This window comes from Penaeus vannamei, chromosome 12 (genome assembly GCF_042767895.1).
Source record: "Penaeus vannamei isolate JL-2024 chromosome 12, ASM4276789v1, whole genome shotgun sequence".
NCBI classification, from domain to species: domain Eukaryota; kingdom Metazoa; phylum Arthropoda; class Malacostraca; order Decapoda; family Penaeidae; genus Penaeus; species Penaeus vannamei.
The window spans coordinates 36,507,358-36,526,223 of NC_091560.1; the positions used below are offsets into that span (position 1 = coordinate 36,507,358).

Consider the following 18,866-nt stretch of genomic DNA (forward strand, 5'->3'; position numbering starts at 1 on the left):
AAAATCGTCTTGGGAGATTTTTTTTTATGCCGTGAAATCATGATCGCTCATCGCTGGTAGATCTCACACGGTTTTTGCCATTTCCGGTTCTTCGAGGTTACAGGAGACAGAGGAAATGGGGGGAAAGGAGGAAGGAAAAAGAGGGAAGGAAGGAGATGAGGGTGAAGAGATGAAGAAAGGGGGGAAGAAAGAGAGAGAGAGGGAGGGGAGGCATAGACAGGAGAGGAAAGGGATGGAAAGGAGGAAAGAAAGAGGGAAGGAGAGGAAAAGAGAGAGGGGGAAGGAGAAAGAGACAAGAGAGGAGAGGAAGAAAGGGGTAAAGAGAGAGAGAGAGAGAAGGAGGGGGGGGGGAGGAAAAGAGAGAGGCAGAGGAGGCAGAGACAGGAGAAGAGAGGAAGAAAGGGGTAAAGAGAGAGGGGGGGAAGGAGGGAGGGGGAGGAAGACGGGAGAGGAGATGAAGAAAGGGAGAAAGAAAGATAGAAAGGTAGGGAGGGAGAAAGAGCGAGAGGGAGGGGTGGACAGAACAATGAACATTAGAAACAGGAAATAAAGGAAAATGAGAATAATTGCAACTATTCATTCACCTTAATCATCACCACAGTCTTCCAGTTTCTTTCTCTTCAATAAATTCATAACTGTCTCCGCCCGTGATTCTAGCAGCCTTTATTTTCATATGGCGGCCATCTATCTCTCATCTTCCTCCGCCGTCCCTCCTCCTTCCTCCCCTCCATCTGTCTCGTAACTCTATCTGCACTCCTCTCCGTCTCCCCTCCTTTTCTTTCCCATCTCTTCTCTCCCTTCCCCTCGCCCCACCCCTTCACTCCCTTCCCCTCGCCCCGCCCCTTCTCTCCCTTCCCTTAGCTCCGCCCCTTCTCTCCCTTCCCTTAGCCCCGCGCCTTCACTCCCTTCCCCCCCCCCCCCCCCTTCTCTCCCTTCCCTTAGCCCCGCCCCTTCTCTCCTCTCCCTTCGCCTCCTCTATTCTCTCTTCTCCCCTCACTATCTCCTCTCGCCATCTCTCCTCCCCTTGCCCGCTCTATCTTCCCTTCTCTCTTCTCCTCTTCTGACTTCTCATTCCTTCCCCGCTCTTCCCCTCCCGTCCTCTTTTCCTATGCCTTTTCTCCCTTCCACTCCCTCTTCTTCTTTTCCCTCTTCCCAAATCCCCTTTTTTAATATCCCTTCTATTCCCTTTCCTTCCCTTCCCTCTCATTTCCCTTTTCCAATAACTCTTTTCCCTCCCTTCTCTATCCATTCCCTTCCCTTCCGCCTTCTTCCTTCTTCCTTCCCTTCTCTACTCTTCCCCCTCTCTTCCCCTTCCTGCTCCCTAAAGACCCATGCCGTGATTAACATAAGCCATCAGTTTCTGTAAAACCATTTATCTTTTTCCCTCTATTTTTCTTTCTTCTTTTCTTTCTTTCTTTCGTATTTTCTTTCTTTGTTCCTTTCTTTCTCTCTCATTTTCTTTCTTCCTTTGTTTATTTTATTTTCTTTCTTTCGTATTTTCTTTCTTCCTTTCTTTCTTTCTTTTATTTTCTTTCTTTCTTTCCTCCTTTCTTTCTTTTTCTTTCTTCCGTTCTTATTTTCTTTTTTCCTTTCTTTCTTCCTTTTTCTTTCTGTCTCCATCCCCCCCACCCCGCACTCCACCAATACCGACATGAGAGCTCAGAGACGCATGCAGTTCTCCCATGCTTGTCCCATGGGTCGTGGCATGTGAGTTTGGTCATGCACTGTGGCTCACGTCCTGCTTGTGGGATTTTGTGCATGGGAGGGTGGGGGAGGGAGGGAGGGAGGGGGCAGCGAAGGGGCCAGAGAGGGGGGTGGAGGGATGCTTTGTGCCTTTTGTTTATTTTCCTTCAGCTTCCGTGCCTTTGTTTCCTTTCTTTTTGTTTTTTGCGTTTTCTTTACTTTTCTTTTGCTTTTTTTTTGTTTTGTTTTCCCGTCCGTCTCTTTTGTCTCTTCTTCCTTTTTATGTTTCTTCTTTTGGTTCTTTTTTCTCTCTTTCGTTTCCTCTCCTTTTGCCTCCTCTCTCTTCCCACGCTCTCCCTTTTTCTCCCCCCTTCTGCCCTTTCTTCGCCCTCCCCTCCCACCTTTTTGTTATCTTGTCTCCTCTATATACAGTTGGTCCCTGGTTGAGCGCTTATGTTGTATGGGTCTTGTCTCATAAGACCCCTGATCCGTATTCTATGCATTTAATGTCCCTGATGGCGGCTTTGAACTCGACTTTTTTGTGCCTCTTTGAAAATGATGGAGAGACCAAACACCGCTGCAACCTCTGTCTCTGCTTGTTGGGCGAAAAAACACCTCCAGCGAAGACCTGGCACGACTACAGTTTCTGCCTTTGCTTGTTGAAAAAAGCAACAACAGTCGCGCGCGTTCGCATACAACAATCCGTGCCGTGTATCCGCAACAGTGTCGGCGAACGCTGCTGCGCACTGCTGTCATCTCCGTCTCGACAGCCCGAGACAAAACACGATCGCCCTCTTTTTTCTCCGAACAGCAGTGCTTCATGCCTCGATTAAGTCAAGGTTTCGCAAACATTCAAGAAATGCTTGCGAGGCTTTATAAGGGCACCTGACGAGATCGTCGGCTGTGCTTGTTACGCAATGCAGCCCCCGGGGAGTGAGGCTCCACTCGCGAACGTCCGGCACACACACACCGCGAAGTATGTGCGGCGCGGCAAAAAACGCCAGCAGCTTTCATGATATCAACGGCTAGACTTAGATACAAACGTCGCTTGGGACAAATATACCACAGTAGTCATAGCGGATCTTTTTTTTTTCCTCTCTCTCTCTCTCTCTCTCTCTCTCTCTCTCTCTCTCTCTCTCTCTCTCTCTCTCTCTCTCTCTCTCTCTCTCTCTCTCTCTCTCTCTCTCTCTCTCTCTCTCGTTGTTATTGTTCTTTTTGTTGGCCTCTGCCTGGCGGTTGAATTAGAGCGAATACTTCATTCAAGACGGGGAGATGAGTTAGGCGAGGCTGGGCATCCCTTGCCTCCCCCTCGCCAGCATCCTTTTCTCGTTCCCACCCTCACGCCCGCTGCACTTAGCCCTCGCGCGTTAATAAAGCCAATGTCTAAATAACACCTTTCTTCGCTTTGTTTGATCTTCCGGGTTGTCAGGGGCGTTTTAGCTTTCGAAATTAGCCGTGTCATTCTCTTTCACTTATCTTTATTTGTTTACTTACGACGAACCTGACGTTGGAAAATAAATAACGACTGTACAGTCTCGCAAACTAAAGTATATGAAAGAACACGACGGTGAAGCTGACAGCATTTTATTTTATTATATTTACATAACAATTTCCTTAAGGGGACGCACCTTGCTCCCCCCCTTTCCGCTCCCCCTTATCCTAGCAATTTACCCTCGCCCATTCTCATAGTGATTTTACCCCCCCCCCCCCATTTTCCTAGTACTTTGCCCATTCTCTCAATACTTTCCCCTCCCCCCATTCTCAGTACTCCCCCCCCCATTTTCCTAGTACTTTGCCCATTCTCTCAATACTTTCCCCTCCCCCCATTCCCTTAGTACTTCTACCCCCCATTCTTCTAGTACTTTTACCCCTCACCTCCAATCTCCTTGTACTTGGCCCTCCTCCTCCATTCTCCTAGTACTGTATCCCCCATTCTCCTTGTACTTTACCCCCCCTCCCCCTCCCACCCCACCCCACCCCGTCCTGCAAGCACTACCCAGCAAGCAACGTCGTGGCAGCGGCCGCAGACACGAGCCGTGGTTGCCCGTGAGTTTCCTATGACGAGCGGCCGGGAATAGCATTATAGCGTGACATAACGAGAGCGCCCGACCCCGTGTAAAAATACCGCGGTGACATGACCAGGAGCGGCTTCTGGTTCTCATCCTTTTTTTTGGGGGGGGGGAGTTCTTTATTTTTTCAGTGTTATTATTCTCATTGCTGTTATTCTTTATTTCTTCGTTGTCATTTTTCCGTTATGGTCTTTTTATACTAATTATTTCTTCGTTATCATTATTTTTTCTTATCGGGAATAGCGGGAGGGGAGGGAAGGAAGGAGAAGAATGAGAGGAAAGGAGGAGAAGGAGGGAGAAGAATAGTGAAAGCCAGGAAGGAAGGCAAGGAAGGAGAAGAGGGAAAAAAGTGTGGAATAAAAGGAATGAAGAGAAAGAGGGAGAAATAAGAAAGGAGGAAGAAGTGAAGTGAAGAGAAGTGGATGGAAAAGAAGGAAAGGAAAGGGAGAGAAAGAAGGAGAAATAAGAAAGGAGGAAGAAGTGAAGTGAAGAGAAGTGGATGGAGAAGAAGGAAAGGAAAGGGAGAGAAAGAAGGAGAAATAAGAAAGGAGGAAGAAGTGAAGTGAAGAGAAGTGGATGGAGAAGAAGGAAAGGAAAGGGAGAGAAAGAAGGAGAAATAAGAAAGGAGGAAGAAGTGAAGTGAAGAGAAGTGGATGGAGAAGAAGGAAAGGAAAGGGAGAGAAAGAAGGAGAAATAAGAAAGGAGGAAGAAGGGGATGGATAAGAAGGAAAGGAAAGGGAGAGAAAGAAGGAGAAATAAGAAAGGAGGAAGAAGGGCCAAGGCTTTAAATATTAGGCAGAGAGGGGTTGTGTGTTTGCATGTCCATCATTGTAATTATTCGCAGCGGTGGTCGAGAAACGCGGCGGGCTGTTGTCCTCAGGAATAACTGCTTATCATGATGGCCGGCATTATCCTCTTTGTGTGCGCCCTCTCGCTCTCTCTCTCTCATTTATTTATTTTTATCTTTTTTTTCTCTCACTATCTAATTATCAGTCTGTCTGCTTATTTGGCTATCTGTCAGTCTGTTCTGTATTCATTTTACTATGTGTTTCTGCCTGTCTGTATCTATTTATCTATCTGTCTCTGTCTGTTTGTATATGTTCATTTATTTTTCTATCTGTCTCTATCTCCCTCCTTTCTCTTCCCTCTCCTTCCCTCCCCTGCCCTCTCCCTCCCTCCCCTTCCCTCTCCTTCTGCCTCCTTCTCCCCTCTCCCCCTCCCCTTCCCCTTCTCTTTCTCCCTCCTTCTCCCCCTCTCCCTCCCTCCCCTTCCCTCTCCTTCTCCCTCCTTCCCTCTCCCTCTCACTCGCTCCACCCCCACTCCTTCTTCTCCTTCTTTCACCATCCTCCTCCTGTCTGTCCTTTGTCCTCTCGCGCGCCCTCCTTCTCTCTTATCAGCGGCAGCAATTTATGGTTTATTGTGCATGTTGATGTGTGCCAACGATACAGAGGAAGGTGATGGACGCTGGCTGAAGACGCGGCTTTGGTTCGAGGTCTTGTGTCCGCGAGCTCGACTCTCTGGATGCGCGCGTCTTTTGTTTTTGGGGCGGGGTTTGTTTTGTTTTTGTTCTGGCGTTTATTGTTTTTCATGCATTTATATTTTTATCGTTTTGTTTTGGTGGGTTGTTTTCGTGTTGAGTTTGTTTGATTTCTTTTTTTCTCTATTTTTAAAAAACTCTTTCTACTTTGTCTACATTTTTAAAAACTTTTCTCATTTTGCTGCCGTTGTTTTTGGGTTTGCGATATTATCGTTTTTCTTATTTTTGATATTCTTGGCTGGGTTTGTATCGCAGTCTCCCGTTAAGCAGGTTGGAAATAAATGGATTTCTGAAATGATTGGATTCTTCTCGATGTTGACGAGTTATGTTAATGATGTTTGTTTAATGAATGCGAAAGCGGGGGACCAAACCAGACTCTGTTGATTTTATAATGGCGGTGTTGTGCAGACTTAAATTCATGGAGGCTATAAAATTATTATTCTCTCCATTCATCTGGACAGGAAAAACAAAAACAAAAACAAAGAAAAACTAAAAGAAAAAAAAAAAACAATTAGACAAAACCCAAAATAATTGCTTGATATTTGGAAAACCTCGTTGCGTCGTTGCCACATTTTCACCAGCTGACGTAACGAAGTGGAATGCTTGCAAGACAATGTTGACGAAAAGGTGCAGTTGAACTAGGAGATTTTACCATTGTGCTTTTTTCCTTTGTTGCAGACGGTGTTTTTGGCGAGCCATTAACCAGCGGAAGGCAGTGTGTCTGCGGCCAGGTTAGTTTTGTCTTTTGTTCTCATGTAGTGTACCTGTTTGCATTGCTCTCTCTCTCACACTCTCTTTCTTTCTTTCTTTCTTTCTTTCTTATATTCTTCTCTCTGCCCTCTTCTCTCTCTCTTTCTCTCTCTCTCTCTTTCTCTTTCTCTGTATCTTTCTCTCTCTCTCTCTCTCTCTCTCTCTCTCTCTCTCTCTCTCTCTCTCTCTCTCTCTCTCTCTCCCCTCTCTCTCTCTCTCTCTCTCTCTCTCTCTCCCTTCTCTCCCTCTCTCCCTCTCTCCCTACCCCCTCTCTCTCTCTCTCTCTCTCTCTCTCTCTCTCCCTCTCTCTCTCTCTCTCTCTCTCTCTCTCTCTCTCTCTCTCTCTCTCTCTCTCTCTCTCTCTCTCTCTCTCTCTCTCTCTCTCTGTCTGTCTGTCTGTCTGTCTGTCTGTCTGTCTGTCTCTCTATGTGTGTGTGAGATAGATGGAGAGAAAGAGAGAAGGAGAGAGTTTCTGAGTGTCAGAGAGAGAGAGGGAGAAGAGAGTGAGTCTGTGTGTCCGTGGCGATACAACCCCTCTGAAGGAGAGCGAGGCACACAGGCACCCACAGAAACCAAGATATCACCCGAGTGCGTCCGCGGGAAAGTCGTAATATACGTACCCATGTATACACACACACCAGACCTGGCCACAAATCTCGCGTCGTCCTAGCGCTTGTCAACGCTTGAAGGTTATATATAACGCTTGTTTGACGGACGAGCTTGAGGGCCCCGGGAGGTTTGGGGTTAGGCTGAGGGCCCCGGGGGTATGAGTGCCAGGCTGTGGGCCCCGGGGGGTGTGAGTGCCAGGCTGTGGGCCCCGGGGGATGAGTGCCAGGCTGTGGGCCCAGGGGGTGTGAGTGCCAGGCTGAGGGCACCGGGGGATGAGTGCCAGGCTGTGGGCCCAGGGGGATGAGTGCCAAGCTGTGGGCCCCGGGGAGATGAGAGCCAGGCTGAGGGCCCCGGGGGGATGAGTGCCAGGCTGTGGGCCCCGGGAGGTGAGGGGTTAGGCTGAGGGCCCCGAGGTATGAGTGCCAGTGCAACAAATCGTGCAATTGCCTCCTGTCACGTTTATACTCATCCTCGACCTCGTCTCAAGGCACTGTCCGCCTCGCCGCCTTTGACACCTTCGCTTCCTGCGGGAGAGGCGGCGGGAGCTCGGGGATTTGTCGCTTGATTTGCCTCCCCGTGCACCTGCCTCGCTCGCTAAAATCCTCCCTTACCTCCTCCCTCACTCCCTCCTGCTCTCCCTCATTCCCTCTCTCACTCCCATCCTCCCTCATTCTCTCCCTCCCATCCTCCCTCATTCTCTCCCTCCCATCCTCCCTCATTCTCTCCATCACTCCTTTTCCTTTCTTTTCTAGCTCTTTTCATTTCCTCACTTTACTTTCCTTTTCAGTTCCTCCCGGAACTACTCTTCTGACTTCCCTGCTTTCTCAGTTTATATCTCCTTCATTTATGTTCTCTCTCTCTCTCTCTCTCTCTCTCTCTCTCTCTCTCTCTCTCTCTCTCTCTCTCTCTCTCTCTCTCTCTCTCTCTCTCTCTCTCTCTCTCTCATCTATCGAACTCTTTCTTTCTCTCTTCCTCACTTTCCCCCTCTCGTCTTCCCGTTACTCTCTCCTTCCATTCTTGCTTTCTTGACCCCGTCCCCTTCTTCCTATCTCCTCCTCCCCCTTCCATTCCCTTTCACTTCCCTTCCTCCTTCTCCTTCTCCTTCTCCTCCTTTTCCCCTTCCTCATCCTCCTCCCCTTCCCCTTCACTTCCCCTCCCCTTTCCTCCTCCTCCCCTTCCTCCCTTTTCTTCTCCTCCCCCTCTTCCCTCTCTCCCTCCCTTTCCTCCCCCTCCCACCTCCTCCTTTCCTCGCCTTCCTCCTCCTCCCACCTCCTCCTTTCCTCGCCTTCCTCCTCCTCCTCCTCCTCCCACCTCCTCCTTTCCTCGCCTTCCTCCTCCTCCTCCTGCCTCCTGGGTCCTAAAGTGCGAGATCCTTAAGGAGTGACGGAGACGAATCAAGGATGTGGCACAACCCAGCAACAGGCTTCACCTCTCACCCTATCTCGCTCCTTCTCCCTTTTTTCTCTCTTGCTCTTCACTTATCTCACTTTTATCGTTGTTTGTTGGCTGTTTTTTCTCTTTCTTCCCCTTTTTGCCTTGTATTGCTCTTCTGTCTTTCTTTTTTCCGTTTAATTCATTTTTTTCCTGTTTGTGGTTTCTTGTGGGACGTCACTTTTTATTATTTTTTTCTCGTCCTATTTATTTCTCCATTTCTCTCTCTCTCTCTCTCTCTTTCTCTCTTTCTCTCTCTCTCTTCTCCATCTCTCTTGCTCTTTCTCTTTCTCTTTCTCTCTCTCTCTCTCTCTCTCTCTCTCTCTCTCTCTCTCTCTCTCTTTCTCTCTCTCTCTCTCTCTCTCTCTCTCTCTCTCTCTCTCTCTCTCTCTCTCTCTCTCTCTCTCTCTCTGTCTCTCTCTCTCTCTCTCTCTCTCTCTCTCTTTCTCTCTCTCTCTCTCTCTCTCTCTCTCTCTCTCTCTCTCTCTCTCTCTCTCTCTCTCTCTCTCTCTCTCTCTCTCTCTCTCTCTTCTTTCTCTCTCCATATTCTTCCTCCTCATATTTCTCTTTCTATCGTTTCTATTTTCCTTCTCCCATATTTCTTGTTTCTTCTACTGTCCCTTGAATTTATATTTCTTCTTTTCACTTCCTTTATCTTTCTTTTTCATCTCTTTATCATAAATTCTCTTACTTCCCCCTGTTTATCTCCGTTTTCGTCTGTTCACTCATCGCCACATTACCTATTCCCCTGTTCTACTCTAACCAATCGCCCAATCGCCCCCTTTGCCTCACAAATCATCTTCGTCATTAGCTTCGTTATTAGACTCAAATCCCTCGGCCCCAAATGCCCTAATTACCATTTTTTCCCCAAAAAAATGCTAATCTCCCCACGCCCTTTTCCCCCTCCCCAATCCTCCAGGACGCTTCTTCCTCCACATTTCCCAATCCCCGATGCCGCTTTAATCCCCTTCTTTCCCCTTGCTTCAAACCCCTACTTTTTCCCCACCTTCCCCTTCTTTCCTTCACTTTGGCCCTCTTTACCCCCCCACCCCTCCTTCCCCTGCCTTTCCCCTCATTTCCCTCCTTCTTCCCCCACACAAATATCCTCCTTCCCCTCCTCCTTCCTCACCTTCTCCCCTTCCTTCCCTCACCGTAACCCCTCCTTCCCCTACATTCCCCCTCATTTTCCTCCAACTAACACCCCTCCTTCCCCCTCCACGCCACCCCCAAGCTCAACCCCCCTCCATCCCCCTCCACGCCATCCCCCCAGTTCAACCCCCCCCCCCCTGCCTCCTACCTTCAAGGTGACACAGCGTAGTTGTCTCGGGCGTGCGGGCGTGGGCGTGTACCGTACCCTGCTGACCTTCCCCCCGGTGCGTCCATTTGGAGGGGCGAGTTCTTGTCGGCGCGTCACATCCCCGGAGGTTTTGGGGTTTTTCTCTCTCGAGGTTTTCGGGGTTTGATTCAAGGTTGGGCGGCCGCCGTTATGCCGTCTGGTCGTTCGTGGCTTTGACATTGGTGTTGCTGTTGTCGTTGCTGTTGTTGTTGTTATCATTGTTATTATTATTATTATTATTATTATTATTATTATTATTATTATGTGTGTTGGTGTTTTCATTTTTTGTCATTCTTATCATTGTGATATTTGTATGACTTGTTGTTATCATTATTATTATTATTATTATTATTATATGTGTTGGTGTTTTCATTTTTTGTCATTCTTATCACTGTGATATTTGTTGTTATTGTTATTATTACTATATATTATTAACATTATTATATATGTTCTTCTCATTGTTTTTGTTATTCTCATCATTATCATTATTTTTTATTACTATTAGTTTTCCTATTCTTACTGCTGTTGCTATTAATGCTACAGTTACCATTGCAATGACAAAGTTGCATTAATCGTTTAGGTTAATTATTTTTACTGTTATTTACTGCCTATTTCATCTTATCACTGCTGTATATAAGATGTTTCAGCACTTTAAAGTTTTCATATCTCTGAAAAAATACAATATCTGGGCATTCTTCCCTGACACTTAACTTAACAGCCTGAATTTACGTCAGAATGCACGAATTCACCTCAAATTTCACTTCACCTCAATTCGCTTTGAAATGAAGCTTTTCTGGCGGGACACGAGAGCGGAGGGTGGGGGAAGGGGGGCCTGGCGACTCTTACTCATGCTGGGGTGGGCGGGGCGAGACTTATTCATCGTGTGGTGAGTGTGGCAACTCTTACTCATCCTGGGGTGGGTATAGCGTCTCTTACTTATTCTGGGGTGGGCGTGGAGGCTCTTACTCATCCTGGGGTGGGCATAGAGACTCTTACTCATCCTGGGGTGGGTATAGCGTCTCTTACTTATTCTGGGGTGGGCGTGGAGGCTCTTACTCATCCTGGGGTGGGCGTAGAGACTCTTACTCATCCTGGGGTGGGCGTGGCGGCTCTTACTCATCCTGGGGTGGGCGTGGAGGCTTACTCATCCTGGGGTGGGCGTGGCGACTCTTACTTATTCCGCGACATTCGCCGCCGGGCAGTTGTTGACCAGATGTGAGGGGGGTAGAGGATTGTTTTGTATAATGTAGTAGTTTCTCTCTCTCTCTCTCTCTCTCTCTCTCTCTCTCTCTCTCTCTCTCTCTCTCTCTCTCTCTCTCTCTCTCCCTCCTCTCCCTCTCCCTCTCCCTCTCCCTCTCCCTCTCCCTCTCCCTCTCTCCTCTCCCTCTCCCTCTCCCTCTCCCTCTCCCTCTCTCTCTCTCTCTCTCTCTCTCCCTCTCTCTCTCCCTCTCTCTCTCTCTCTCTCTCTCTCTCTCTCTCTCTCTCTCTCTCTCTCTCTCTCTCTCTCTCTCTCTCTCTCTCTCTCTCTCTCTCTCCTCTCCCTCTCTCTCTCTCCCTCTCCCTCTCCCTCTCCCTCTCCCTCTCCCTCTCCTCTCCCTCTCCCTCTCCCTCTCTCTCTCTCTCTCTCTCCTCTCCCTCTCCTCCTCTCTCTCTCTCTCTCTCTCTCTCTCTCTCTCTCTCTCTCTCTCTCTCTCTCTCTCTCTCTCTCTCTCTCTCTCTCTCTCTCTCTCTCTCTCTCTCTCTCTCTCTCTCTCTCTCTCTCTCTCTCTCTCTCTCTCTCTCTCTCTCTCTCTCTCTCTCTCTCTCTCTTTCTCTTTCTCTTTCTCTCTCTCTCTCTCTTTCTCTCTCTCTTTCTCTCTCTCTCTCTCTTTCTCTCTCTCTCTCTCTTTCTCTCTGTATTTCTCTTTCTCTCTCTCTTGCAATCACATCTGCTTCCCTCTGCCAATGAGAGTCTCGTCCTTCGCGCCTCGTGGCCCCTCCCGGAAAAGCCGAGCATCCCGACTGCCGTTTCCACTTTCTCGGCGCGGCGCCGCCCCCGCCTCGAGGCTCCACGGTGCCGCGGGCGTCTCCGTCGGCGTCCGTGGCTCTCCTCCCGAGTTTAATAAATTCGAGACTCGCGCAGGTTTCAGCCTCGCTTTCACAACGCAGGGACACTTTCCCGAAAATTGTCGCTGCGGTCGGTGCGGGAGGCGCGGGTGGCGTCGGCGGCCGTCTGCGCTGGAGGGTCGGCGAGGGCGAGGGGGCGCAGGGGCGGAGGAGGAACCGACAGCTCCGTAAATCACGGCGAAAGGAAAACAAGGAAACATTTTGATGGAAGTCCCGCGTGTGAGCCGAGGAATGTGTTTGTTGTTTGAGTTTTTGTTTTCTTTTGGAATCTACATCTCTCGTGTCTGTCTGTGCTGTGAATATCTCCACCTCCTCCTTCTCCCACTCCTCCCTCTCACCCTCTTCTCCTCATACTTCTCATCTTTCTTCCCAACGCCCCCTCCTCCTCCTCCTCCTACTCCTTCGTCCCTCTCCTCTTCCTCTTCTTCTTCCTCCCCTTCCTCCCCCTCCTCCATCGCCATCTCTTCCGTCTTCGTCTTCTTGCGAGGATTTGTTCCGGTGATCTCAAGGCATTCGGGCGGAGGCTTAACCAGACGGAATCTTGCTTTTTTCCCCAAGCCTTTCCTTTACTTCCCTGCGGCGACGCCTCCCCCGAGCCCGTTTCCGCGGCGTACGGCTTGCCTGGCACTCGGCGAGACACGACTCCCTTCCTTACTCCGCCTAAGGAAGGTATTTTTATTTTCGTGTTTCTCTCGTCCTCATGGCGTCTCCTCGGCTCTTCCCTCCTCATGGCGCTGTTCCCTCCGGCGCTCGTAGTTTATTTGGCTTAAGGCGGATTCCCCGCCGGCGTTTAGACCCGACAAGTATCACTCCCGAGGATTGGGGAAGATCTGGGATAATGTTGCGTCCTTGTCCCCGAAGGCCGCGATAAGACGTGGTAAGTGGCGCCGGTGTTGGGAGTGCAAACAGCAGTGCAACCTGGCCGTGTCCGCCCGGCGCCGCCTGTCAGCCCGAGGAATGCGCGGCGGCCGAGCGACATTGAGCCGTCCGTCAGGCCTGCGACAGCCAGACAGCATCGTCAGCTGTCCGAGGTGCCCGGCGAAAGGGCTTCTCTGGAGCGGTGCTTGGGTCGCCAAGCGCTTTCGGAATTCGCTTCTCGTTTTGGCTGATGGAAGCGTTAGACCTCGATCTGACTCGGATGGAAATGGAGATGGTTTTCCATTGGGTTTATTGCCAGCGTCATGAAACAGGATGTCAGACCAAAGCCCAGGACCTGTCTGACGCGGAGGAGAGCTGACAGGAGACAGGGATCACTCAGGGGGCATTCAGGTCCCTACCAGTGTTACGTAATCCCAGGAGATAGCATCTTCAGCGCCTTCCACTATACGCTTTATTAAGAATACTAAGGACGACTGTGGCTGCGGAGAGAAGGCGCGCCTCAATGTGGAGAATGATTTACAGAGTGGGAAGAACACGTTTACGAGGATATCACTCCATTTGGGACTCGACTGGATGTTTCTAGAAGTAGTTTGCTGCGATTTAGTGAACGGTTTGCGTTTTCGTTTTAGTTTGTGGAGTTGCCTTCGCATTTTACAAGCGTTGCTGCCTCTTTTCTTCAGACGTCACTTGCTAATTTTTTTTTATCCCATCAAAATTTTGTTCTGCCTTTTGAGATTCCTTACAGCACAACCTGAACCTCCGACCCTAGGCCTATTCCTTTCCCAGAGCCGCTGTCTATACTCCCATGGTCTAAGCGCTATTGTGGCCCTGCGTTCGTGTAAGCCTAAATCACCTCCGCTGAGCAGGAGAGGGCCGAGAGCACAGAGCGCCTCAGAGTCCCTCCGTCTGCCGCCCCAAGTAGGAGCTTCGGTTTCACTCCGGTTCCCACGGGAGAGACCGCTCACTCCCGCGTGTGTGAGGGGCGTGGGCGCCTTCCCTCGTGGACAAAGATATAATATAAATAATATAAATGATAAAAAATATGATAATAGGACAGATATATGATAATAGGACAAAGATAATAATAGTGTCTTAGGTTGTGCGATAAGGTTCGTATATTTTTGTTTCTGTTTTTCTTGCTATTGCTGGTGTGCGGGTGAGTTCGCGTAGAAATCGTCTTTTATGAGGAATTCGTCATGTTTATTATATTATCTCCGTCAGACGAATTTCCCAGAATTTCCATCACAAGAAATGAAGGCGCTACTGCTCTCATTTCTAGATAATTACAGCTTGTGTGTTCATCCTTCTCGAAACATCACATCTGCTATGCAAGTGTTATGCAGATTATTTTTCTTTTTATTAGTACAAGATTAGAATATATAGAAATAAAAAAAATCACACAGGTCAGAGGACCATTGCATCCCCATCGCAAGGTACCGCCAGAAACGCCCGAGCGGTTGAATTCGGCACAAGGTCGCGGAAGGTCATGGCAGTGCATCCATTTCCTCATCCTCGTTTGGGCGCGATGACTTAACTCCTCCGTCCGCGCGACGATCTGCCAGTAAGCAGCCAGAGACGCCCGCGATCTTAGCAACCAGGACACGGAAACAGGGCGACTGGGTCAAGGTCAGGCAAGGACTTTCGAAGCGGAGTACGCAGTCCCGGCGTTGGGGCGTTGCGGGTATGGTGTGGGGCGTGGGGGTAGGGGGTATAGTGTGGGGCGTGGGGGTAGGGGGTATGGCGTGGGGCGTGGGGTGGGGTCAGCGTGTCCCTGCCGACCTTCCCTCTTTCTCTGTCCTCTCCTTCCTCTCCCCGGTGACCCCTACTATTTTTCTGTCTTCCCCCTTTCCCTTCCCCTCCTCTGGTGACCTTCCCTTTTTTTCTCTCATCTCGTCCCTTACCACTCTTCCTCCCCATACTTTTTCTCCCTCCCTCTTCTTCCCCACGTTTCTCTTCCCCTTTTCTCTCCCCTCCCCCACCCCCTTCCTCTCCCACACCCGCAAACTTCCCATGCCCGCCCACACTGCCGCCTCCCCGCCCACACTGCCTCCTCCCCCGCGCAGTGACGACCCCCAACACCAGCGCCTCTGTTGACACAACTAATCACTTGACTGCACCAGGTTTAGGGGGATTTTCTGCCAGGCTGTCGTGCTTTTTACTCGTGGTTTTGCATTTACGACGGCTCTGCTCCTGGCCCGAGTGCGTGTGCTTATGCAACTCTGCTGGGGCGATCTCTTCTCGTCTCGCACGGTATTCGAATATCATCTTTTAAGATCCGATCGCTTATAAAAGAAACGCGCAGGAGAACAACAAACGCACAATAAACGTAAACATCACACGCACCGAAAAAAAAAAAATGTGTGAACGAAAAAAGATACGGCTATTTAACCACGAAAGCAAAGGCGAGGGCCATGTGCAATAGTGATCAGAATTGATGGACACGAAGCGAATTGATATAACGAGATTATCCTCAATGCATCTGTTGCGCAATCACTGGTCTCGTTTTCGCAATGACTAAACACTTTCCCGAAATTTGAGGACAGTTTTTGCAAATTAATTGTATTTTGTTGTTATTCTTGAATCGGAGATGCAGTTGACAGATGGTGCTGATTGTTCGATGATTAAGATAGTGATGATCTTGATTTGGTCATTAGCATGTTTGGTGGTGACAATTACTCGATAATTACAGGTGATATTGGTTATTTTGATCATTAACTCGGCGGGGATAATTATATGATAGCTAGTATTTGGGTTATTGGTCATTTGAATAAATTAAATAAACGATAATTATTTCGGCTTTGAAAGTTAGTGACAATATTTTTTTTTTTTACATTTATTTTTTAGTTTGTAAATCATCAAGTGAATCAACAACCATCCCTTGTTAATAATTAAATACACAGAGAATAAAATTAGATGAATTAAAAAATGCATAAAAAAACGGTTAATAAAGAAAGATAGGAAAAAAAGAAAATGTAAAAGAGTAAAGTAAAAAAAGAGGACAGGGGGGGGGGAGCACCCGCCATCAGGATGTACATATTTGACACTTCCTGTTGCGAACAATTACATTTTTAAACCTCCGCATAAAAAGTAGTGCGCAGGGTCGTGCATCGCTGTAGGCTTTGGTGCTGTGCGTTTTGGCCTCCCCCCCCCTTCTCTCCTTCTCCCTCCCCCCTCCCCCCTCTTCTCCCTTCTCCCTCCCCCCTCTCCTCCCCCCTGCGCCTTGCTAGTCCCTCTCTTCTCTTCATTTCTCTTCTCTTCTTCTTCTCTTCTCTTTCTCTTCTTCTTCTCTTCTCTTCTTCTTCTCTTCTCTTCTCTTCTCTTCTCTTCTCTTCTCTTCTCTTCTCTTCTCTTCTCTTCTCTTCTCTTCTCTTCTCTTCTCTTCTCTTCTCTTCTCTTCTCTTCTCTTCTCTTCTCCTCTCCTCTCCTCTCTCTCTCTCTCTCCTCTCCTCTCCTCTCCTCTCCTCTCTCTTCTCTTCTCTTCTCTCTCTTCTCTCTTCTCTTCTCTCTTCTCTTCTCTTCTCTCTTCTCTTCTCTTCTCTTCTCTTCTTCTCTTCTCTTCTCTCTTCTCTTCTCTTCTCTTCTCTCTTCTCTCTTCTCTTCTCTCTTCTCTTCTCTTCTCTTCTCTCCTCTTCTCTTCTCTTCTCTTCTCTTCTCTTCTCTTTTCTCTCTCTTCTCTTCTCTATCTTCTCTTCTCTCTCTTCTCTTTCTCTTTCTCTTTCTCTTCTCCTCATTCCCCTCTCCCGTTCCCCCACTCCCCGCGCTTCGATAGTCCCTCTCTCCTCCCCCCTTCTCCCTAACTCCCTCAGACCCAGCCCAACCTACTAGATAACTACTTGCCCCCACCTCCTAGTATACCCCCTCCTCTCCCCCCGATCATCTGATACCCCCTTCTACTACCCCCACCCTTCCCCGACTATTTTGGTACCCCTTCTTCCTACCTCCTGGTACCCCACTCTTACCAATACCCACCTCCCCCACCCCGCCACCTAGTACACCTCCCTCACCTAGTAGTATCTTCTACGCCCACCTACCAGTACCCCCTCCTAATCACCCCCCCCCCACATCCCTCATCCTGCCCCACCCGTACCTTACAAGGCCAGGCGGACCCACTTGCCGGGGATTGGCGGTGGGGCGATTGGGTTGGGGGATTGGGGGGTGGGAGGGGGTGAGGGGATTGGCGGTGAGGCGATTGGGTTGGGGGATTGGGGGGTGGGAGAGGGTGAGGGGAAGAGGAGGGGTTGGGGGGGTGCGGGGAGTGAGAGGATTAGGATGAGTATGAGGATAGGATGAGAATGAGTAAGCCTATGGGTATGGGCATTAGGATGAGGATGAGGATGAGTATGGGGATTAGAATGATGATGATGAGTATGAGGATTTGTATGAGTATAGGGATTAGAATGATGATGACGATGACTATGAGTATGAGGATGACTATGAGGATTAGTACGAGTATAAGAATTCGGATGAGGATAAGGATGAGTATGAATTCGTCCCGGACAGAGATGAGGGGGGGGGGAGGGCAAGAGAAGGACATAACGCCAGAGGTGCAATAGAGACGAGTTTTGCTGCGTAAATAATGACGACGGCGATCACGGAGACAGCAGTGATAATATTGGCTGATGGCGATCGGGTTGATAAGAACGATAATTTACCGGATTTTATCGCCGTTTCTATACCCTTTTTTTGACTCGTTAATTGATTAATCTGCCCGTGAATTAATGAGGATGATAATGAGAAGAAAGCGAAGAGTATTGATAAGCGTTCCTGATCGTGCAGATAAGAGTGATTAAGAGAACGACCATTGTCAAAGGAAAGAATGCCAAGGGAAGTGATAGGTTGCGGAGATAAAGATGGCAAGGACGAGAGAGAGAGAGGGAGAAGGAGAGAAAGAGACAGGGAGAAGGAGAGAAAGAGACAGGGAGAAGGAGAGAAAGAGACAGGGAGAAGGAGAGAAAGAGAGAGGGGGGGAGAGAGAGAGGGGAGAGAGAGAGGGGAGAGAGAGAGGGAGAGAGAGAGAGGGGAGAGAGAGAGAGGGAGAGAGAGAGAGAGAGAGAGAGAGAGAGAGAGAGAGAGAGGGCGATAAAATGAGACAAACAGACAGAGACGGAGCGAGCAAGGATCGCAGAACAAGAGACAGACAGAGACAGAGGGCGAGATGGGGAAAAAGCGGACTACAGAATAACAAACAGACAGAGACAGAGTAAGAGAAATGGGTAGACCGCAGAACGAGAGGCAGACAGACAGAGCGAGAGAGAAAAAAATGGACCTCAGAACAAGAGTCAGAGAAACACACACACAAACACACACACACACACACACACACACACACACACACATACATACACACACACTCTCACACACACACACACACACACACACACACACACACACACACACACACACACACACACACACACACACACACACACACACACACACACACACTCGCACACTCGCACACTCGCGCACACACACACACTCGCACACACACACACACTCGCACACACACACACACACACACACACACACACACACACACACACACACACACACACACACACACACACACACACACACACACACACACACACACACACAGCATGCGAACGAGAGAGACAGAGACAGAAGGATAGCGAGAGAGAGAAAGAAAGAAAGAGAGAGAAGGGTAGCAAGAGAGAGAGAGGGAGAGAGAAGGATAGCGAGAGAATAAGAGAGAGAGAGGCAGACAGACAGACCTAGACAGAGAAGGATAGCAAGAGAGAGAGGGGGAGAGAGAAGGATAGCGAGAGAATAAGAGAGAGAGACAGACAGAGATAGCAAGAGAGAGAGAGAGAGAGAGAAGGATAGCGAGAGAATAAGAGAGAGAGAGAGAGAGAGACAGACAGACAAACCTAGACAGAGAAGGATAGCAAGAGAGAGAGAAGGATAGCGAGAGAATAAGAGAGAGAGAGACAGACAGACAGACCTAGACAGAGAAGGATAGCAAGAGAGAGAGAGAGAGAGAGAGAGAGAGAGAGAGAGAGAGAGAGAGAGAGAGAGAGAGAGAGAGAGAGAGAGAGAGAGAGAGAGAGAGAAGGATAACGAGAGAATAAGAGAGAGACAGACAGAGAGGGAGACAGGCAGACAGACCTAGACAGAGAAGGATAGCAAGAGAGAGAGAGAGGGAGAGAGAAGGATAGCGAGAGAATAAGAGACAGACAGACCTAGACAGAGAAGGATAGCAAGAGAGAGAGAGAGGGAGAAGGATAGCGAGAGAATAAGAGACAGACAGACAGACCTAGACAGAGAAGGATAGCAAGAGAGAGAGAAGGAGAGAGAGAGAGAGAGAGAGAGAGAGAGCGAGAGAGAGACAGACAGAGACAGACAGAGAGGGAGACAGACAGACAGACCTAGACAGAGAAGGATAGCAAGAGAGAGAGAGAGAGAGAGAGAAGGATAGCGAGAGAATAAGAGACAGACAGACCTA

General features: G+C 48.9%; 1 protein-coding gene across 3 annotated transcripts in view; it reads left to right on the forward strand.

Moving 5' to 3' along the window:
• Positions 1 to 18,866, forward strand: part of LOC113811889 (uncharacterized) — a 159,649-nt gene that overhangs the window by 127,595 nt on the left and 13,188 nt on the right. For all 3 annotated transcript variants that reach the window (XM_027363737.2, XM_027363736.2, XM_070128244.1), the window contains one exon: positions 5,968 to 6,020. The gene's annotated coding sequence lies outside the window, so the exon portion shown is untranslated. The remainder of the gene's footprint in view (positions 1 to 5,967; positions 6,021 to 18,866) is intronic.